Source organism: Hibiscus syriacus, unplaced genomic scaffold, assembly GCF_006381635.1.
Source record: "Hibiscus syriacus cultivar Baekdansim isolate YM2019G1 unplaced genomic scaffold, ASM638163v2 tig00112407_pilon, whole genome shotgun sequence".
NCBI classification, from domain to species: domain Eukaryota; kingdom Viridiplantae; phylum Streptophyta; class Magnoliopsida; order Malvales; family Malvaceae; genus Hibiscus; species Hibiscus syriacus.
In genome coordinates, this window is record NW_024063324.1 from 548,687 (window position 1) to 557,804 (window position 9,118).

Here is a 9,118-nt window from a genome sequence, read left to right on the forward strand (position 1 = left end):
GTCCACAAGAACTAGGGATGTAATTGGAGGCTTCATGTATCATGCTTGAAGATGATGTACAACCTATGTAAGCTGAGAAAATACGACCAACCTCATACATGAATCGTCAAAAGACTCATTTAGGATAATTGTAACTTCGATATCTATGTGCTTTATGATGCCTTCATTTCTCTAGTCAAAGCAAATCCACATATAACAATTGACACTTGTATTGTTGCAATTACATCTTACTATGACTACACAATTGACTACCATAAAGCATAGTATGCAAGGTCTCGAGCTCAACAAAAATTGTACGGCCAATGGGAGGAATTGTACAAAGATTTATGACCATAAATAAAATTGATGCTCAAACACATCTCAGGAACGGTTGGGAAACTGAAAATTATACCAGCGTACGAAAATGATTGTTTCTTACAAGGTATGTTCTAGTTCTACTAGCTACTTTGGATATTTCTGTAGTGCATTAATGCATTCCACCACTACAAGCCATTGGTTCATATCAAAGACACTTGGTTATAAGACATATACACATAAATAGTGTTAGTGGTGGTGGTATAAGATGACAATAGGAAAACTATTCTCATCACCTTCGCAATAGTCAAAAATAAAGATATAGGCTAGAATTCTTCCTTAATAACTTACGAAGATATGTCCTATCACATATTTTACATAATAGAGATAATGAGATATGTCTTATTTTTAAAAAAGGCACAGTGATTAAATATGCAATCTAACGTATAGGATCGTTTTGGCAACTTTCCTATATTTATCATTGTTACTGTTTACGCCACATTGCTGTGAATTATTTGCAAAAGTTCATGGCTGAAGATGAACGCGTAATGATGCTTGTACGTATTTCATTCTTTTAGGTTTAAGATATCTTTTCATTTATTATTTTTAATAGACTATTGCATTTTTAATGGATGTGCTACATGCATTTCCATACGTGAGGTTGAGGAGCTACTTCAAAAATTGAGAGATGAGAATCAATAAGACTATAACTACATTTGCTAAAATTTCGATGAAAAATGGCTTTGATCTTTTGATATGGTAGACAATATGGTCACATGATAATGAACTGGATTAAGGCAATCAATTCATCACTAAATGGAGTGTGACATTAGTCTACCACTTCCTTTGTCAAAGTGACATATCAGTTGGCAACCCTGTTTACAACCTTGGGAGAGCAAGTAGTTAACTGGATGGCAGGTGTTCACATAGTCAACCCAAATCTTCTCACAAAATTAAAAACATTTATGCAATATTCAAATAAGATGAATGTGAGATGTGTTTCTCGTGAACAAAATAAATTAAAAGTTTTGGAATATTCGAGACCATTAGAAAGCATACAACACAATGCATAAGTGGATAATCTAAGAGAAAGAACCTATGAGTATAGAGTATTACAAACATTCAAATACACTTGCTCGCACATCATTATTGCTTGTTCTTCTTTACAGGTTCACTACATACAATTTTTTGATTTGATATACTTACTAGAAATCGTATATAAGGCCTATCAATAAACCTACAATATTACCATATTTTGCACTATAACAAGTAAAAAAGGGGTTGTCTACGATCGACGCAAATTTAATGTGACGAGAATTTGGTCGAACGTCGATATAGAATTAGACAACCAAAACTATGCATTATCTACAGGAATCTCGGAAACATGAAGAACAAATGTCCTAATCGATTACGCCTTCGTATCGATTAATTGTGTTTTTTCTTTGTACTACTTTTTAATTAACAAAATATATTCGTTAGTTTTCGATTTATTTTAGTTCGAAACTTTTCGAGTGATATTTTTACCTATGTTAACTTAAAATTTTGATATAACAATAATTTGTAAAATTGATTTTGTACTTAATCGTAGTTGTAAAAAATTTATCAAAAATAATTCAAAGTCTAAATTTACTTGAAAAGTATGTTTTAAATGTCTTCTAACTTAGTCAAACCTTTTCAAAAACTTACTCGACCATTTTTTGCGCTTTAGAGTCAAGTTTCCAAGGATTTTGTTTTTCAAAGAATCGATCCCTTAGCAAAAGGATCAACCCCATTGACCAAATGATCAATCCCATTGAAAAATGATCGATCCCTTAGATTCTAGTAGGTTTGGGTTCGATCCCTTCACAAAAGGATAAATCCCTCAAGGAAAAGAATCGATCCCCTCAGCAAAAGGATCGAACCCTCGATGAAAATGATCAATCTATTCCCTTAAAGGATCGATCCATTTCTTGTAATGGTTAAATTATTTGAAAAATGATCAATCCCTTTCACCAAAAGATCGATCCCTTGTGCATTAAATGTTCTTTTTTTGTTGTAGGTAATGACTATAATGACCCCCAACGCCTCAAATGGCTAGAATTGATTAATAATGTATAAATTAAAGGTCAAAGCATCCCAAAGTCAACAAAACCATATTGAACCAACCTAACAATATCAAAGTATTCCTTTGTGCTTAATTTTTCATATTCTTTATTGTTAACACACTTTTGTGCTACATTATTTATTGTGCTCAAGTGTGTCTTGGGTGAGTCCTTAAATCGTGCAAACATATTTGTCTTGTGAGGTTTTCGTATTTGTTTGCTTTATTTGTATTTACTTTTTGGGAGAGTGTGTATTCAAAGTTCTGGGTATAAACCTTGAAGTGTTTATAAGGTTATGTCCCTAAAGGTAAGCAAATATAATGGATTTGAGAAATCCTTAGTATGGATTCTAAGGTAATGGATGTAGACATGGTTTTGAAGTCAAACCACTCTAAATCATTGTGCAAAAAGTTCTATTTTTTGGTTGCTTCCATAAAATTTTCAAAGGTCCAATTCACCATTCTCTTAGTATATTTCGGTTGTTCATAAAAGATAACAATTGGTCTTAGAGGGGTATTAATCACCGGTTTAAAAAACTTGAGAATGTTCTTGGAGAGCTCTATCAATTTCTATAATAAACCAATAAATATAGCTTTAACCTTCGGCTCTTACTACATTGAAGATTCACAACCGGTCAACAAGCCATCATATTTCAATGAAGTAAATTATGCATATTGGAATAGTAGGATTGTTCTCTTCATTCAAGAAAATGATCTAGGAGCTTAGAAATCTATAATGAAGGGTCACTCTACTCTAGCTAATGAGATGGAAGATTAGAGTGAAGAAAAAGAATTTCCAAAAACTGCCAAGGCCATGCATATTTTATTTTGTGCATTAGGCCCGGATGAATATGGAAGAGTCTCTTCTTGTTCACATGTCAAGGAGATTTGGTACAAGCTTCAAGTAACTCATAAAGGAATCGATGAAGTAAGGGAAACAAAAATTGGTCTTCTCAACCATAGTTATGAAAAATTTAAGATGAAAACAGATGAAGACATCAAAGCTATGACATATAACTTTTTTGTGATTTTCAAGGGTCTCAAGGGATATAGAGAAATCATTGATAATGAAAAGCTTGTGAGGAAGATGATTTACTCTCTTCCAAAGTATTAGCAATCGAAGAAAACGACGATCATCGAACATAAAGTCTCTCAATCTTGATGAGCTTATTGGCACTACAAGAAATTTCTACTATTGTGACAATTTTTATTTTGTCAAAATTAAATTAGTCACCATTATTAGCTTTTTGGTGACAAAATAAATAATCGTCACATTAGAGGTAAAAAAAGATATAAAATTATGACAGAAGTTAAAATCGTCATAATAGTTTGTCACAATTAGCGAACATGTGTAACATATGGTGACAAAATAAATTTTATTACGAATTTTTGTCACAAATGTTTCCCTCCAATTTTTTGGCACCAAATTAAAGGCATATAGTGACAACTTTTGTAACTAAAAATTTTAGTAACTATGACAGAAAAGTTTATCACAACAAATAATGAGATTTAGATTTGTTGTGACAAATTTTGTTTCTAATTATATATTTTAATTATATTGACAAAAGGTATAGTCACAAAGGATTATCTCCAATTTTTTGTACAAAAACAAAATCATATAGTGGCATGTTTTGTAACTATAAGTTATAATTATTATTATTATAAAAAAAGTTGTCACTACAAATAACGAGATTCAAGTTTTTAGTAAAAAACAGTGTTTTTCGTTATATATTTTAATTATAGTGATAAAATATATTGTCACAAAGATTTCCCTCGATATTTTTTTTTTGCGTCAAAAAAATCATATGGTGACAAATTTTGTAACTATAAGTGTTAACTAATTTTGTAACTATAATTGTTAATAATTATTAAAAAAACTTTGTCACAAAAAATAATAATATTCACATTTTTTGTGACAAATTATATTTGTAGTTATAAATTTTAATTATAGTGATAGCATATATTGTCATAACTATTTTTCTTCACTTTTTTGTTTCAAAAGTTATATTGACAAATTTTATAATTATAATTTATAGTTATTTTTATAGAAAAAATTATCACATCAAATAATAAAATTCAAGTTTTTTGTAATAAATTATTTTTTTACTTATATATTTTAATCATTATGAAAAATTATACTATCTAAACCATTTCTCCAAATTTTTTAGTGTAAAAAATGTTATATATTAACAAAATATATTGTCATAAAGGTTTTCCTCCATATTTTTTTGCGCCAAAAAATCATATAGTAACAATTTTTGTAACTATAAGTGTTTATAATTATTACAAAAAACTTTGTCACAAAAAATAATGATATTCACATTTTTGTGACAAATTATACTTGTAGTTATAAATTTTAATTATAGTGATAACATATATTGTTATAAATATTTTTCTCCACTTTTTTGTTTCAAATAGTGATATTGATAATTTTTTTAATTATAATTTATAATTATTGTTATAGAAAAAATTATCACATCAGATAATAAAATTAAAGTTTTTTGTAATCAATTATTTTTGTAGTTATATATTTTAACCATTATGAAAAATTATACTATCAGAATCATTTCTTCCTATTTTTTGGTGCCAAAAATGTTATATAATAAAAGTTTTATAGTCATTGTTATAGAAAAAATATAACAAAAAATATATTTTTAATTAATAAATGATTTTAGTTTTTTATGAAAAAATATGCTTGTAGTTATACAGTTTGATTATAATGAGAAAATATAATTATTATTATTATAAAAATAAAATGTTCAAAAAAATCAATTTTCTATGATATATATAATTCAATGGCATTTTCAAATAAAATATAGTAACAAAATATATTATCAAAATTTTCATTTATTTTTTACGAAGCTAGTTTAAATTTTTTTTCTCTTAATTATAATTATGTAAATAATTTAATCAAGTAAAGGATTTGAATAAATCAATATGCATAATTGAACAAATTAAAAGTAATTTCATTTAGAAGCATACAAACAATCGTAATTAATTAAACTAAATAATATATTATAATAAAATAATTGTCTCATGTAAAATTATAAGTAATCCTCCTCCTTCTCTTCTTCATCATATTGGTAGTCCATATCTTCATTTTCACTACCACCACCACCGCCGCCACCACCACCGTTATTATCACTATCATCATTTAACTCAATGACATTAATTTTTTTAATAAAAATGATTTTAAAATATACGAATAATAAAATAATTATTTCTTAATTTTTAATAACCGAAAAAATAAATAAAATAATATCTTACGATTATAAAAATATTTTATAAATTTTAACAGTTCGAAGAATTGCAACATACTGTATAATCAAGTTTTTTTCTCTTATCGTATACCATTAGTGCATAATTGATTCCGGCATGCTTGAGCATTGTAGACACTCGTTTTTTTCGGGATTCTAATTTTTTATTTTTTATTATTATATTTATTAAATATTAAATATTAATTTAATTTATTATTTTGTTTTTTTTTTGTAGCTATTACAAATACCCAATTTGGGTCCAGGTAAGCCCAAGATCATTAGGAAACCCTAAATTTTATTTCCCCCGCAAATACTCTGACCTCTCCTCTCTTTTAATCTTCCTCTTTGCTAGCCGTCTGTCTCAACCAAAATGACGGGAGAACCAGTGAATCCCAAAGCATACCCATTAGCCGATGCTCAATTAATCACCACCATTCTGGATCTTGTTCAACAAGCTGCTAACTACAAGTAGCTCAAAAAGGGTGCTAATGAAGCTACTATGACCTTGAACAGAGGTATATCGGAGTTTGTTGTAATGGCTACCGACACTGAGCGATAAGAATGTGCCTTATGTATTTGTTCCTTCAAAGCAAGCGCTTGGGCGAGCATGTGGTGTGACAAGACCTGTAATCGCCTGCTCTTTCACGACAAATGAAGGAAGTCAATTGAAATCTCCAATACAACAGCTCAAGGATGCCATTGAGAAGCTCCTAATCTAAAGGTATTATGCAATTCGTATTCAGCGTGTGGGCTATTCGCCTTTAGTTTGTGTTTCATTTTTTCTTTTGGAAAAAGAATGCTTAGATTTGGATTTTGGGTTTGCTAAAGATAGTAATTTGGGATTTATTTGAATAATTTGTAGTTGATGACAAGCGGAAGGAAAAGAACAGGAAAGAAATTTATAGATTTTTGCAGCTTATCCTTGAGAATTATATTAAGCTTAGAAGAAATCATACATGTTCCAGTGAGTTAGTTGCATAAAGAAAGAATGGAGAACTTTCAGTCTACATTTATACTGTGAGAAACTAAGTGGCTGTCTTATTACAGTGTACCTTTTCTAGGAGGGGGACATTAAGTATAATGTGCTTAGTATGCTAATGATTAGTGAGATATGTTAGGGCTAGGTATATTTCGTCTTCTTTGTCATTAAGGGCATGCGTAGGATATTGTTCAGATTGTGTTAAGTAGGATTATTGTATTATAAAAATGGAGCTACTTGTTGGGTGTTATTACTTGATCATTTCCTTTGAAGTTTTTTTTAACTTTTTGGCTTATATACCTATTTGGATATTGTGATTGAACATCATACTTAGATTATTAGGGCTTGATTTTAATATATTTCTCTAAATGATGTAAAGTGAAGCTTTTGATTTGCTAATCTTGTATGAACTTGTCTTTCTTACACAGTGATTATTTACTTACATATCTAAGTTCTTACCTAATATGATGTGTTACTTTTGGTTATGTTTTTTTTTGTCTAGTCAATATGATGTGTTACTTTTGGTTTGTTGTTTTGGAAACGTATGGCCTGTATTGCGATTGATTGGTGTCTTGAATGTTTAATTAAGATGACACGCAAGAATTCATTGTCATACTGACAAAGATGTTAATAGTGATGCGTTACTTCTGCTTATGTTAATGCTGAAACAAACGGTTTTCAGGTTTCAAATTTTGGCCTCTAAATTTTTGTATGTTTCATTTGAATTCATCTTGTCTGTTTGTTTGTTTTTCGTACTATTTATAAATTCAGCACGTCAATCTGAAGCTTTTCATTTTAATCCTGTGTGTCCGGGATTTATTCTATTTCCAGTGCTTGTAATTATGCCAAGTTGCATTTTAACCTTTAGCATGTATACTTCATTTATTTGTTGTTACCCTTCATGGACAGTTGTTTGTACGTGTTCCATTCGAGCAAAGCTGGTCAGTGGAGGGAAGGCGTGGATGACTGGGATCGATTAAAACCAGTGCCTAATCTGTGCTTCTGCCTTTAGTTAATTCATTTTCACTAGTGGTCTATGTAGTGTTTGGCTTTAGTTTTCAGTTTAATGCAGCAGTTTAACTAGTGCCATCATTTAGTTGAAGTCCTTCCCTTTTTATAGTTGGACTGTGTGCGAGATATGTATGGTATGATTTTGGGGGCTTTGATTCACGGAGTTGGACTTGTCATGAAAATAAGATTAACCCTCACAAAATTCCCGTCTAAAAAAATGTTTTCGTTTCTGTATCTAGACGCCTCTTTTGTTCTTTTTGTTTGTATAAGCAAGAAGTTGTAAAACCAACAATCAAATGGAAATTTATTGTCATCTGATTTATGCTTTGATGATTGAAAAATGAAAATATGCCCACCTTACCTTTTGATTTGGTCTGTTGTTTAGCTTTTGTGCTGGTGCTTTACATTTTGGGTGGTTTGTAAATTTTTGAAAAGTTTTATAATTGCCAGGAAACATTTGCTTATAAAAATGGCGGGTCAGAGGAATGGCTATGGGAAGCGAGCTCATTCTCAATCTGAATTTTTTGAGAATAGATCAAATAAGAGAAATATAGGTGATGACAGGGAACAATTTGCTATTGTTTCAGATGATACCCTATATCGGTATTTGTAACCTGCAATGATACCCTATATCGGTATTTGTGACCTGCAAGAAAGATAATTTATGATAATTTATTTAGACAAAATATTTTATCAAAGTAACAAATTATGACAATTTTTAATAGTTATAGTAACAAATTATAATAAATATTAATTTTTCAATATAAAAAGTTATGACAAATAGTATTTTTTTCACAATAATCAATTATAACAAATTTATTTAGTCACAATAACATATTAAATTTAGTCAAGATAAAAATTTATGTTAAATTTATTTCGTTACAAAATTTTCTCAAAATAACAACTTTTGACAAATTTATTTAATCAAAATAACAATTTATAATAAATATTAATTTCTCATTATAAAAAATTGTGACAAATAATAAATTTTCACAATAACAAATTATAACAAAATTATTTAGTCACAGTAAAAAATTATAAAAAAATATTTAGTGACGAAATAAAAGTAGTGAAAAAATAAATTTTGTTGTAATATGTCTTTTTGTAACGAAAACATTTTTTGTTTAATGTTATAATTTAACTTATCTGTGATGAAATTTACTTTTTGTGATAAAATAATTATTTTATTTTAACAAATATTTTGTCTCTGTAAGTTCAATTTAGTGACGAAATAGTAACTACGACAAAATAATTTTCGTTGCCTTATGTATTTTCGTCACAAAAACCCTTTATATTTGATGTTTAAATATAAGTTAGTTATGACAAAATGTATTTCTCGTGACGAAATGATTAATTGATTGTGACAAATATTTATTGTGATAAGTTAATTATAGTAATGAAATTTCATTGTTACAATAAATACTATAATATGGTAACGAACACAATTTTGTCACAATATACTTTACATGACAAGGTTGTTCTAACAAATATGGTAAC

General features: G+C 28.8%; 1 pseudogene; it reads left to right on the forward strand.

Annotated features, from left to right (window-relative positions):
• Positions 1 to 5,957: 5,957 nt before the first annotated feature.
• LOC120179170 lies at positions 5,958 to 6,480 on the forward strand (annotated as a pseudogene).
• Positions 6,481 to 9,118: the final 2,638 nt, after the last annotated feature.